Source organism: Ischnura elegans, chromosome 9 (genome assembly GCF_921293095.1).
Source record: "Ischnura elegans chromosome 9, ioIscEleg1.1, whole genome shotgun sequence".
Classification (NCBI taxonomy): domain Eukaryota; kingdom Metazoa; phylum Arthropoda; class Insecta; order Odonata; family Coenagrionidae; genus Ischnura; species Ischnura elegans.
In genome coordinates, this window is record NC_060254.1 from 83,630,192 (window position 1) to 83,643,590 (window position 13,399).

The following is a 13,399-nucleotide window of genomic DNA, read 5'->3' on the forward strand; positions in this document are numbered from 1 at the left end:
CTCTCGTGTTATATATATTTTGCGATGGTGGAAAAAGGTCTAGCGCCGGCTTTGCAAGTGACACCTACGATTTACGTACGCTACGGAAAATTCTGGGAATAAATAATACCTACTAACATATTTATAATTAGAAAGAAAGAGAGGATTGGATTAAAATAATTTTAAAAATAAATGTGCTTTATAACAATCAATTATATTTAATATATTGAATAACTTATTAAATATTTTTATGTAATTTTGTACGTATGTACTTACAGAGTTTTCAATTAAATTTTTTTAAACAATTTACGACATAATTTAATTTTTTATATTCTTGTCACAATACGTAAGAAAAGAGGATGTGGATTCAAAGATCATCTAAGAAGTGAATCTCATTTTATTAAAAAAATCCAGACGCGATTACTCTGTGAAATTTGTTAAGAATGTGTGAAATGTAACGGATAAATTTCTATTTTTCACGGCAGTATGATATTTCGAAGCACTTGGAGACGCAAGACCATAAAAGATATTTAAATACTGCTCTATCTTCCTCCAAAATACAGAAATTTTAAGTAAAAACAATTTATGAAAACGAAGAAAAGAAACTAGCATTAGCAGAAGGATGTATTTCCATTCTATTTTTTATAGCCATTCCTTCAGATCTAAGGTCTGTACATCACAAGTTATCAAATCGGTTTTGCAGCGCACATGATACATAAGTCCGTTCAAACAGCTGCTGTTTTGTTGCCCGCAGATGCGGAAAATATTGTCATTAAAATATATTTCTATTTCTACATTACAGTGTGCGTCTTCAAATGCTGAACGAATTTTGTGAAACTGCGGAAGTCGCATGTACAAGAAAATACTTGGTTACTGTAAAACGCGCTAGTTACCTCTTTCGTCAGCTGTAGATAGAATTTTTAAATTATACCACACCATGAATTCCTACTTTCTATATCAGGCTTAATGGCCTAGAATTGTAGAAGAGAGTTTTGAAAAAGAATCCTCAAATTTAGCTAGAGTTTAAAAATAAACAATCACCTTTTTTAAAATGCTATTGAAGTTAATGAGGGAGATAAAATTTTGGTAATCGAAGTAGCGAATGAAGTTTAAAATATCTGAATCAAAAGCGGTCAGAAAGTCAAAGCGGTCGACTAAAATCTCTATGACCTTTGACCCCCATTATGACTTTCGGAGGTCAAAATAAATTGTTGTACGGATGAATGAACTGCGTAACCGACTTTGGGACCCTTCAAAACCTATGGTTTGACACGTTGGTTGTCATGATGGCCAGACATTTAACTCTATGACCTTTGACCCCCATTGAGACCTCGGTGGTCAACAAATCAGCAGTACGGATCTATTAATTGAAAAATCGTCTTTGGCACCCTTGAAAACACATGGTTCGAAACCTGGGTGTCACGATGGCCGGACGTTTACCTCTACGGCCTTTGACCTCCGTATTAACCTTGGAGGTCAATTAGTGAATAATACGGGTATTTGGACAATATCAATGACTTGGGTGCCCTATAAAATCCATGGATCGACACCTTTGTTGGTATGCTATTCTTTTTGCCACCCTTATGACCTTGACGGTGACCTTACTTGGTCAACGGTTGAATTTTCGTAAATTTAAGTGTTTTTTTTCGGGTTTCTTGTGTCCGAAAACCCAAGAATTGACATTTTTGGTCAATGAAATTTAGACATTTTTCAATCTCGATTTTTTTGGGTTTCCGAGACAATTCGACTCGAAGAGGAGACGGAACGGAAAGACGGAAGGGAAACCTCAGTTATGACGAAAGGGAAACCTCAGTTATGACAAAAATGTCACATTCCTCATAACGTGATTTTCTCATTAGTTATCAATTAAAAAAACACGAAGTATTCCGCCTACTTTTCATGCGTTGGTGACGTCATTAGTGTTCCATCTCATTCATACGTTCAGAGATAACCGCTAATTGAAGGAAGGAGTCGCTCACTGGAATGTAAATAACTTTGATCCACGTGGAACCGATGCGCAAAACGGAGGAGTTGCGGAGAAGCAGTGGTACGCTCGGCAGGAGTTTGTGACGTCATCAACTTATTCGCGAAAGGGCTAGACTGCCGCTTTTACGTCGCGAGAAGAACGTGAATTAGGCGACTCGACGGATCGAAAAACGAAATATCACTGGTCTCTCTATTTTTCAAGCCATATCACAATCGACATTTAAAAAAATTGATGAATGACTCCATTCATTGAAAGTACGGAACTAATTCCAAATTTTGCAACGAACATCGTTAACAAAAGCCCACCAACACCATCCATACATCCACGGCAGCCCATTTTTCCGATCTCAAAATCGTCCACAATGCAAGGCCTATTAAACAATAATTTGTATTAACGGGAACGTTGGAAAATTGTTGAAATAAAAAAATAAAGCTTTTAGCCTGTAGCAGACATCTTCAAATAAAAATCATTAGCAAACGGCTGCTATTGCTAAAAGAAAAACACAGAAAGAGAAGCAAAAGAAAATGCGCAGGAAACTTTGAATCTGACTCAGACACTGCTATTGATGAGAGAAAGGTTTGTGAAGACGAATTAGAAAGTGAGTTATTTTTAACGGAAATGGGTAAATAAACCACTTTCTATTAACGAAGACACCGGATAAGAGGGAGAAATGTGGTATCGGTGCAATACTTGTGAATTAAGGGCACATCAAGAATGTTCTAGATGGAACACTCCTGAGGGGTATTTATGTAACATGTGCTTCGGAATTCAAATTTAACTTAAGGTTCTAAAAGCTCATAAACTTATGTAAGCCTATTGGCAGTGCCCTTAAAATTTTCAGCCTTTTTTTACCATGGAAAGATATTTTTTTAACCATTGACTTCATATTAAGTCCATATTTCCGTTTACTTTTTTGTGATTTTTTAAATGCGGAATTATTTAATATAATAAACATAAATATTTCAGTTTAACGTGCCTAAGTCATCTAAAATCCTCATAATTCTTATTTTACAACCATTTAGTAGGACATGACATTAGCGACTGCTGTTACCCCAGGATATGGGTAATTTCTGTAACTGAACTGGTTAAAGCACTCGATCGGAAATCGGTGGATCCGGGTTCGAATCCTTGTCAAAGCTAATGATTTTCTCTGTGGACTTTTCGCACAATGTGTGATCTGCGGGTGATATCGTAAAGTTAGCACCGTGGCTATTACCCGTATATTCCCATTTGCTTTAGGTATTTGAATGTATGTGATAATGAAAATGCTGAATAGACTGATTGTCTAAAAATATGGTGACTTCTCTTCGGATAACTTCGATTACTATAAATTCGAATTAATGGTTGAACTATTACCTGATTTTGGTAGGTGATAAGAGTATTAAGATGAAAAAAGGTATCCTACCTGCATGGACGCAATCTCCAGGGTTGGAGCGAGGAGGTGGCCTGGTGTTCTGGCCTGGGAAATGAATTTTAAGTATAAGATTAAATGCAACAGAAGATACAGCAATTTACCGAAGCACCATCACGTATGGCCAAATCGATACTGCTTCATTGATTATTCTCAACCAATATGGGGGCATCCATTAATTACGCGAGGCGTTTAGGGCGATCTAACCGATTCTCAACTAATCTCACGTGCCGGAGAGTGGGGGTGCGGGCAAGTATTACGTAATTTTTTTCCGCAAGAAACAGTGTACAATTGCGATCTCAGTTATCTTAGAAACTACTTTTCACTGATCTCAAATTGTTATTCTAGTAAACACAACTCAATTAAGCACATATTACCGTATTTACACCGACAATACGCCTTTAGAACAATCTCTCGTGACATTAGAGGAAAGGGGTGGGGGTCGAGCCAAATACTTATCACGATATCTCACCAAGGGGGGATGGTAGGGAGTGTAAAAATCGCCTCACGTAATTAATGGATGGACGCTATGGTGATTTTCCGTTCCTAAAAAAATTAAATCAATGCGTAAATTATATTAGAATATATATACGTGATAGTGATTATATAACCATGTATATATTTGGTGTAAGAATCAATCGCTTCCGCCTCATCATTGTTTTGTCGCAGTTTTTAACTATTTATCACTGTTATTAATATCAAAATCGATGAAAGAATTAAATGTGTAAATCTTACTTGTCTCTAAAAATTATAAAAAGCCTTTTATGAGCAAAATTTCCAAAGGAAGTCGTTAAACCATCTCAAGAATCGAATTTGTCTCTCACAATTCCTGTCATGTAATCTGGCAGTTACGCCTCTAAGCCAATAGTCATAAATTTTATTTGCCAAAAGTTTTACCGTCCATTTTGCTACTACCATCGTTTGTCTTCCCTCCCCTTTCCCCCCCTAGAAGCAAAAACCGGAAAATCAGTACCTACTGAATTGAAACGAAAGCATTCAAGACATTTTCATTAAACCCACGAAAAATGATATGTATTTGTATAAGATATGTATCTAAAAAAAAACTATTTTTTCAAGGAAATAATCTCATAAAGTAATGTCACAACTTGGTTTGCCCCCCGCCCTCTAGACTATGGCTTGCCCCCCCCCCCCCCCCCCCCTCCCCTAGACTATGGCTTGCCCCCCTAGTTATGGTCCTGGGTACGCCTTTGGTACAAAACTATTCGAATCCCGGCTAAGTAAAATATTTTTTTAATGGCGAACTTCATCCTTTGGTGTATTTAACTTTGCACCCGTGCGCGTGACTGTATACAAAGTCACTTGTTTCTGCAGTGCTTTGACATTCGTCGTCGCCGACCAGCGACAAAATAGGCGGTTTTCACTCCTGACAGTGACTAAGCAAGCACGACCCTCGCCACATGTGCCACAGTGTGGACTTGTGACTTCAACATCTTGTTCGAAAAACCCAATGAGGTAATGAGCACACAAACATGACAATAGCGATTCTTTAGTACTTCACGAAATTCACTTTGACGACATTCCAGTGCAATCAGTACATTAAACGGCTTAGTATTTAGTGTACTATGCAAAGCCCTTAGAGGTGGAGCCGAAAATACGAGATGAAGGCCGACATTTGTTGTCAGGATATTAAAAAGGAAATAGTATCAGGTGTATGGCAGGAGTTTCCTAAATAAAAAAAATCCGTAACGTTTTGACGATTGTTATCGATAACAACACGGCTTCAAAGCGGGGAAAATACCATTATCCTGCCTAGTTTAACCCAGTATGCTTGCAATGTTGCTTCTATGTAATATCAATAACGCATTCATTTTAAGCTCTATTAAGGATATGTTTAAACTACGTGGTATTTTATGCTGTATGGTAAATGGCAAAATGTATAGCAGCCAAAATAATTATACAGGTGATTGAACAATCTACGGCCGTTTAACAGTCGAAAGAAAATAAATTCCCCAAGCCCGCACTCTTTGCTGAGCAAAAAGGTGGGGGGCTGGGAAGTTAGAAGGATGACAGAGAGGTCCAACAATTTAAATACACAAAAATAAAGCTGAAACACTATGAAACAATCAATCGCATAAGCTCACTCACACACCTAGAGGATTTGCTCCAAGGAACAAAGGTCGCAATCACACATACACTCAGGTTTGCACCCCCTCTCATCCTTTCTATTTCCCACCTTTTTGCCCAGCAAATAGTACGGCCTAGGGGAATTTATTTTTTTCAACAACAATTATAATGATTAAGTAGAAAATTCTCATTTTAAATAAGTGCAAGGGTTAAGAAACAAAAAGTTTATAGGGACAATAAAAAGAGCATATTTCACATACCTTTGGCTGTTCTTGGCGCCATGTTTGGGGCGGGGAGGACCGAGATGTCATGGTCCTAAAATTAAGGAAATATAAAGGTTAAATTATAGTTTTGAATAGCGTTTACTAGCGTAGTATTTTACTTGATAGGTAGCACATATTATCATTAAGTACTTAAAATTTAGAAACACAATATTACCAACCGACAAATTGTAGATTATATAATAATTACAATAGCCATCCAAAATTTGTTATTATTATAAATAAGAAATATATCCTTTTAATAATTTGATGAATAATTCGGGGTTCGAGTCATATTTCTTTTTAATAATTCTTAACTTCGTCCAACAATTTAAAGCCAATAAATAGTCATCCATGAAATTATTTTATCTCTCTTTTCATATTATTAGATCAAAGTTTTCCGCTGCCATAAAATTATCCTTAAAATATTTTTGCACGCCCACTCCCAAAACAGAAAACCGCTGAAGACAATCTAATTCGAAGAATACAGCCGATGCAGATGGACACCGACGAGTTTTGAGAAGCTCGAAATTTACATACGTGGAAAAAATTCCTAGAAAATGCCTGAGAACCAAGAGGTAATAAAGATTATTTTATTTGGAAAAAAAACGCAGCTAGCACTGAGCAGGAATGCAATCCTCGCGTGAACCCTATGCGGATATTATCTTGTCATTAGTGTGTGAATCCATATTCCTTTGCTTGGCTGTGTTTCGCGATCTATCCAGTTTTCACACTCGCCATACTATCGCTGTTCATATCGACGAAATATCTTGTGTCTCAAGTATGGCTATTTGATTCACATCATGTCATGAAAGGAAAACCTAGGCATTTACGTGGCCCCTCCGCCCCGTGGATCATACACTGCCCAAGGGGTCCGGGAAAACTTTTGAAAAATGACATGCCTGGAAATACATTTTGCATCGTTTTTGCATTTTAAATTTAACTTTGAGCTGATGCAGTTATTGAATACCAAAAATAGGCAATAGTTTAAATTTTTTTTATTTCTCTGAGGGCTTGGGGGTTGTCTATCCTCCTCGTTCCTCCCCCCCCCCCCCCCCCCATAGTTACACCACTGCGGTAGAATATAATTCACTAAAACTTTGATCGAAGGTTGGTAGATTTTCTTAAAAGAGGCGTTAATGTAGGCTTATGTCCACAAAAAATCATCATGTTCCGGGTTCAAAGTAGTGAGGCATTCACCGAGTTCATATATTGGCGATGGCAGAGATTTTTCAGAGACTGCCTGACCTCTCCTCATCGGAGTGCTCATCGGAGGCCACTTAAAGCTCACAAGGAGACATCGCCAAAGTGATGTTTGGGATCTGGATGTGGATGTTATTTTCTGAAACTATATAGGTAAGGCAGAAAAAGTGTCACGGCTTTCTTCCACATAGGCCCGGGTTCGAGAGATGCTCGCTTGTAAAGATTTCGCGCAGCATCACATCCATTGAGTAATCTCCATCTCTCAAATATGGCCATGGCGGTGTGGTCTAGGGCGCTAGTTATTAAACCTGTATAAAGTGTCTAGGGACCGAGTCCCAGTGTCGGAAATAGTTTTTCTCTCTTCTAATTTTTGAAATCACCCATTCGTTTTATCTAGTTACTTCACGATTTTTTAAATTTAATATCAATTTTTGACACTTTGACCGTGACACTTTTTCTACCTTACCTATATAGTTTCAGAAAATAACATCCGAATGTAGATCCCGAAAATCACTTTGGCGATGTCTCCTTGTCAGTACTGTCGGATGGAAATTCAAACCGTGGTCTCCTCGGCGCCTTTGGTCAAGATCAGGCTGATGGCAAAGCCGAGTTTCTCTCAGCCTTTCTTTCCCCACCCTTCCCTCATAGCGCAAATGATTCAGCTGCAAATGAGGTGGGTGAGACGCCAAGGGGTACAAGTGATTTTTTTTCAGAACAGAGTTTGGTGGAGAAATTTGGTAAAGAAAACAAACGTGATCGACTTGATATTTAGAGGAGCATATCAATTTCCCCTCGATGTCAGCACAAAACGGAGACTCACTTTAAAGTACCCCTTGGCCATCAAGTTTTTGCTTACTTTTTCTATCACTTCAAGGGCATACCCAGGATCAAAACTAGAGGGGGACATGCCATGGTCGTACAAGTTGTAACAAAGAAAAAGTTAAGGAAACAAAAATAACAGCGCTTTATTAATTTTTAAAATAATTTGATCGAAACAATATTTCTATTTTAATTATATATGTTATATATCAATTTTCTTGAATTAAAAGAAAATTTGTTCAAAATTTTCGATTTGAACTAAATTTACTTTTGCTTCTGGGGGGGGGGGGGGGCAGCTGCCCCCTGCTCCCCCTCGCTTGGTACGCCCATGTATCGATTGCTGTACCTAATTCTGTTTAGCACTCGAAGACAGCGGCGCAGCCTGGAATTAAAGTTAGGGGGGGTTTATGCGCAACTAATTCAGGGGGTCTGGGGGTTATAGAATACCCGCCACGAAAGTGGGAGGTGCGGGGGCCCTCCCCCAGAAAAAAAATATGATTAATGGTTCAAAACAGTGAGTTTAAAGGGTTTCTGGGGGATATTTCATGTATCCTTACATTATTCTACGAGTAATATTAATCCAATTAAGTAAAATGGATTTAACTTTAAAATTTCATTTGAGCTCTCGGGTGGGGGGGGGGAGGGGTTTCCCCAAAACCCCCCCGCCACTTCTACGCCACTGCTCGAGGAACCTGATTTGTCATACTGACGGGCAACCTGGCTATTTTGATGATTTAATTAGCACGTTTATGCATTCGAAATTCCTTGAAAATTACATTTTGAATTAAAATAAGCATCGTATCTGCCATAATGATTGACGTGTGGTAAGCTAAGGCAGGCGAGGCAGGAGAGACGTAACCGCTGTACATTTTTAATTTTTAATTTTAAAATTATTTGTAACAAATTACTCAGTTGTATTGAAAAATAAGGAAAAGGTTATGTGTAATGAATTTATCTAATAATTTTAACAGAAACGAAGAAATATTTTAAATGATTACCACACGCTAAAATGACGGATATGGGTCCATCTATGCAGCGAAAAGCCGTCACGTCTGAAAGGGGCCTTAATGATCAACATTAGAACCCTGATAACTCGGATCTCGATATTTGGATATTACGGGGAAAATCGACAAGCCCGACACATTTTTTTCCTCACACACATAACGAATTTTTGAGGGGGCTCAGGCCCCATGGAGTCGGCGCCACTGACCCTGACTTTAGCTCCCCGGGATTAAATTCATTTCGTTTCGTTTCTACATTTCGCTCCAGGGAACGAAACTATTGAAATTTCACTGGTCTTGCCTTTCGTTTCGTTTCACTTGCCATTCCTGCTTTTAAGCAAGACTAGATAAAGAGCTTAATAAAAAGGCTGAATAGTTGGGGCTCGAGAAAAACGTACGGAATTCTTTTCCACGGAATCAAATACGACAGCCCTAGTTCTAATCGGGCCCGAGTCCCTGGAGGGAAATATTTCCCGAGGAATACTCGGGCTTGCGCAAAAATATGTCAAAATTGTCCAAAAAATTGTTATTGATCGATCGATTGATTGTTTGCATGCGTTTATTTATCATTGTTCATTTTTTCTTATTGATCTCGCTCTAATAATTTCATTTTTCTCTTCACCTAAACAATATTCTCAGCTTCCAGCATTACACATGCGCTATTTTAAAATTTCATTAGTAAACTGGCTGGTTGGGGCGAGTTTAACTCACAGATACAGAAACGATCACGCAAGAGAGATATTTTGCTATACGGATGTTTAGGCATTTGTTGTTTCCAAGAATATTCGAGATAATTCCGGTCGTTTTAATAAATTCTGGTTGGGATTATGCAGTTAAATATCTCTAATAAGCACCTTATTTACTTTTAACATTTTTTTGCCCGCGGCTGGTGATTCAACAACCTCTGCCACACGCCTATAGTGGCGGTTTGCTGTGTAGTTAGTAAATGCAGACTACTTAGCGAACCAACATCAAGAGCTATGAGTTGATAACTGATGGTACCAATGAATGTGTAAGTATTCACGAATTTTATATTTCGATGTGATGGTAATGCATGGTATCCCGTGAGATTGGATAGGGCTGGGGCTTCAAAGTGTTCAAAATACTCATTATTGCCACGCAAAAGATGATTCACTCACCTCTTGATGGAGGCCGGCTGCGGGCCTCAAGCGGGACCGTCTCCATGGGGCCCGGCCGGCGGAAATCGCACCTCCACGGCGAAGGCTGGGTGGCCCGGGTAGACCACCACGACGTCGAGGGGGGCGACTACCTCTACCCTGCGGATTACCCACTGCCCTTCGACTTCCTCCGCAGTAATTCGCAAGTGGAAGTTGAGGTAGCCGATCCCCTCGACGCCTTGAAAGGCCCTCGGCATGTGCCGTGGAGGGTCCTGGCCCACAACTGGGCCAGCATCACCCGCCCCAATATGGTGTCGCTCAAAAAGCCAACCCGGGACGATTTCTTCATCTCCTTCGCCCTCCATCGGCGGATTGGAGGGTGGTGGAATTTCCCTCGCCTCATCCACGGTGCTGAGTCGCTCCGCAGCCTCTGCCGATGGAGGGACATCATCCCGGGAGGCCTCCTCGCTCCCTCCGGGCCGATACGCGTCTTGACAGTCGCCCTGCCGTTTTCGCTTGCCTGGAGGGAAATGAAGGATATGAAAGTCCTATAATCTCTATATGAAAACGATCGTCCAAGGGTAGGTGGATGCGAAGAAGGGTAAGGGATGGCCCGTAGGGAGTTACATAGGTCAGGTCAGTGGCGTAACGATGGGGGTGGTATGAGCGGGATAAATTCCTCCACGAAGGGGGATAGATTCCCCCAGCCTCAGAGAAATAAAAAGAATATTTAAAACCATTGACTAGTTTTTCCGTATAATAACTGCATCTGCCGTGAGTTAAATTTTAAGCATAAAATGATGTAAAATGTACTTCCAGGCATGCCATTTTTCACAATGGCATGCCAGGGGGGGAGGTCGCCCCCTCAGGCCTAACCCTTCCCCCACTCCCAATGCATATTCCTAGTTACGTCACTGGGCAAGGCTCTTAAGGATGCGAAAGGGATAAATACGCTACTATGAAGTAAAAAATTTATATCCAGGGGCGTAGTCGGGGTGGGGGTGGGAGAAGTCTCAGGGGGCACGTGCCAACCTACCAAAAGCATTTCATATAAGGAGGATAATATTAACCTATAAAAAAATATATTCTGCTCCACCAATATATTTTAGCAAAAAAAAGTTTCCCGACGACCCATGAATTGCTTAATTTTAACGTCCAAAATAGCATAAAATGTTATTTTTAGAGATAAAAATGTTCAAATATTACCCCCCCGGGTCGTGCCCCCCTAACATATCGTCCTGAATACGCCCCTGCCTATTACAATATACATATTACCATTATTACACAGGACTGCTGGTAGTTCATCAACTAAAATTGAGGAAAGGACACTTTAGCGAGTAATTGATTTTTTTTAAATGATTAGTTCAACCTTCCCCACATTCATTTCCAATCAAAAACGAATTTATGAACCTCATATCAATTAAATTGCATGCAAACATACATAATCAGCTAAGAGTTGCAGATTAAATTCCTATTTTATGCATTTCTCGTCGTATGTGACAATCAATTCAATTCAATCAGGTCTCGGGCATAGGTTATCTGCGATTTAAGAACACATTAGGCCTTACTTCTTCTTTGATTAGGATTCTTATTTAATAAGACACTATGGATACGCTTCGTCGCAGTAATTGGCCCTCGCAGAAATTAAGCGAAAGCGATTTCGCGTAACGAAGAGAACGAGAGCATGAACTCTGCGCTTCAATTCAGGAAGCACGCCATCGAACCGAACTCATCAGGTTTAAGATCCCGAATATTGTTAAGTTAATTCCGTTCTGAGGGATATTACTCCCAAAATTAAGACTATACGCAACTTTTTGTGCATTAGCCCTCGAAAACTGTCGAATCCTTCGAGGACCGACCAGCCAAGGGATGCATGATGATTATATCCAAGTGGTTGCTAGGCAATATCCTTTCCGCCACGTATTTCAATTAAAATCAGCCAATATTTAGTGGATTTAGGTCTAAAAATACTATCCTACAATGGTTATGACACTTACGGCACAAGCACTGGCCCATGCTGGACTTCAAGTTGCTCAATTAACAGCTTAAAAGCAGTATTTTCAGTTGTCAAACGTCTGCTCTCGATTGCTCTGAATGCATTCGTATGAGGAATAACAATAGTCCCGTAGTAACGGTTGGCGTATGGTTTCGAAAGCATTGTTGCTCCGGAACCGTCGCAGGTGAAGCATTGCAAATGCAATAATGAATTACTACGTGATATGCAACTGAATTTTATTTTCTATTTATGATTACATGATAAATTAAAATTACAACTAAGTGGCCAATTCATACGTTTTTTAGTGCTTCTAAACATATGAACGGCATTGAAATGTGTTGATGATTTATTTATTTTTTCATTTTACAACGGTCTATTATCGAAAACTGTGGATAGTGGAAATTGTAGAAAAGACTGCCGTTATATCGTTAGTTGCTCAAGCGGTAAGTGTGAGTATTCTTTACATGTTCCGTCTTGTACTGAAATTTTCAAGACAAGGTTGAGATCCCTTTCTAATTTAAGAGCGCAACGTAATGAATTGGGCATATCCCAGACAGCAACTGGTAACGGTATACATATACCGTAAGTATACCAGGTGTATACTGTTTCCTTGAGAAACTGTATACATGTTTTAGATTCTAAGTATACATAAACAGTATCCTGAAGCATATACGTATACAGTATACGAAAGGTATCTGTATACCTTTCATATACTGTATACGTATGTGCTACATATGGAAACAGTATCTGAGAGGTATATGTATACCTTTCATATACTGTTTCCATATGTAATCTCAGTGGCGGATGCATATGGGAGGCGCGCCCCCCAACCCTTTCCTGGCCGCCCGCATAACCAAACATTGCAGGACTACAATTTTAACTTTTTTATGTCATAAGATGGCTTTGTATTTCATGTGCGTATAATCAGTTCAAATAACACTTTCTTAAACTTTGTATGTGACTTGATTATTTTTTTAGGATAAAAGCAAAGGTTGGTCAAGATATCTTTTGCGCCCCCCTCTAGAGTTTTTTTCTGTATCCGCTACTGTGTAGCCATTAGTAAACAATTAGTGCCCTTTAAAGGTTACTCTGTCCGTATACTATTTCCATATGTAGCCTTCAGTATACACAGCGTCCTTTCCAATGGGCTAAAACCTTTCCGTTACTTGCGTGCTCCTATGACCCCAAGAGCTACACTGACAGGAATAAATCTAAATTACCTCAGGAAGGGCCACTCACGCCAAATATGTGGAAGGGTAGGAGCCAGACGAATGGTAGTCCACGTGATGGTGTCACGTGAAAAACACTGTTGGAATTTAGTTGGAAAACCTTACCAGCTAACTCTTCCCTGAAAACATGGAGTGGGACCTGTTCGCAAAGGGCAGGTGTCATTCACGGCAGCGAGGTTGGCAAAGCAAATAATTACGTTTGTACATGTATATTCATTCTTTGTAAAGGTATCGGCTCGAGCCGCTACTCTCTTCTTATTCTCCTTCTGGTTTCATTGGATAAAGACGTCGTCTCATTTAATATCTTTAAA

General features: G+C 39.5%; 1 long non-coding RNA gene across 1 annotated transcript; it reads right to left on the reverse strand.

Moving 5' to 3' along the window:
* Positions 1-3,368: 3,368 nt before the first annotated feature.
* LOC124165976 lies at positions 3,369-10,227 on the reverse strand. Its single transcript, XR_006866371.1, has 3 exons — positions 9,885-10,227; positions 5,723-5,777; positions 3,369-3,425 (listed from the first exon to the last, which is right to left on the reverse strand). It is a non-coding gene; the product is annotated as an uncharacterized LOC124165976 (long non-coding RNA).
* Between the last annotated feature and the right edge of the window lie 3,172 nt (positions 10,228-13,399).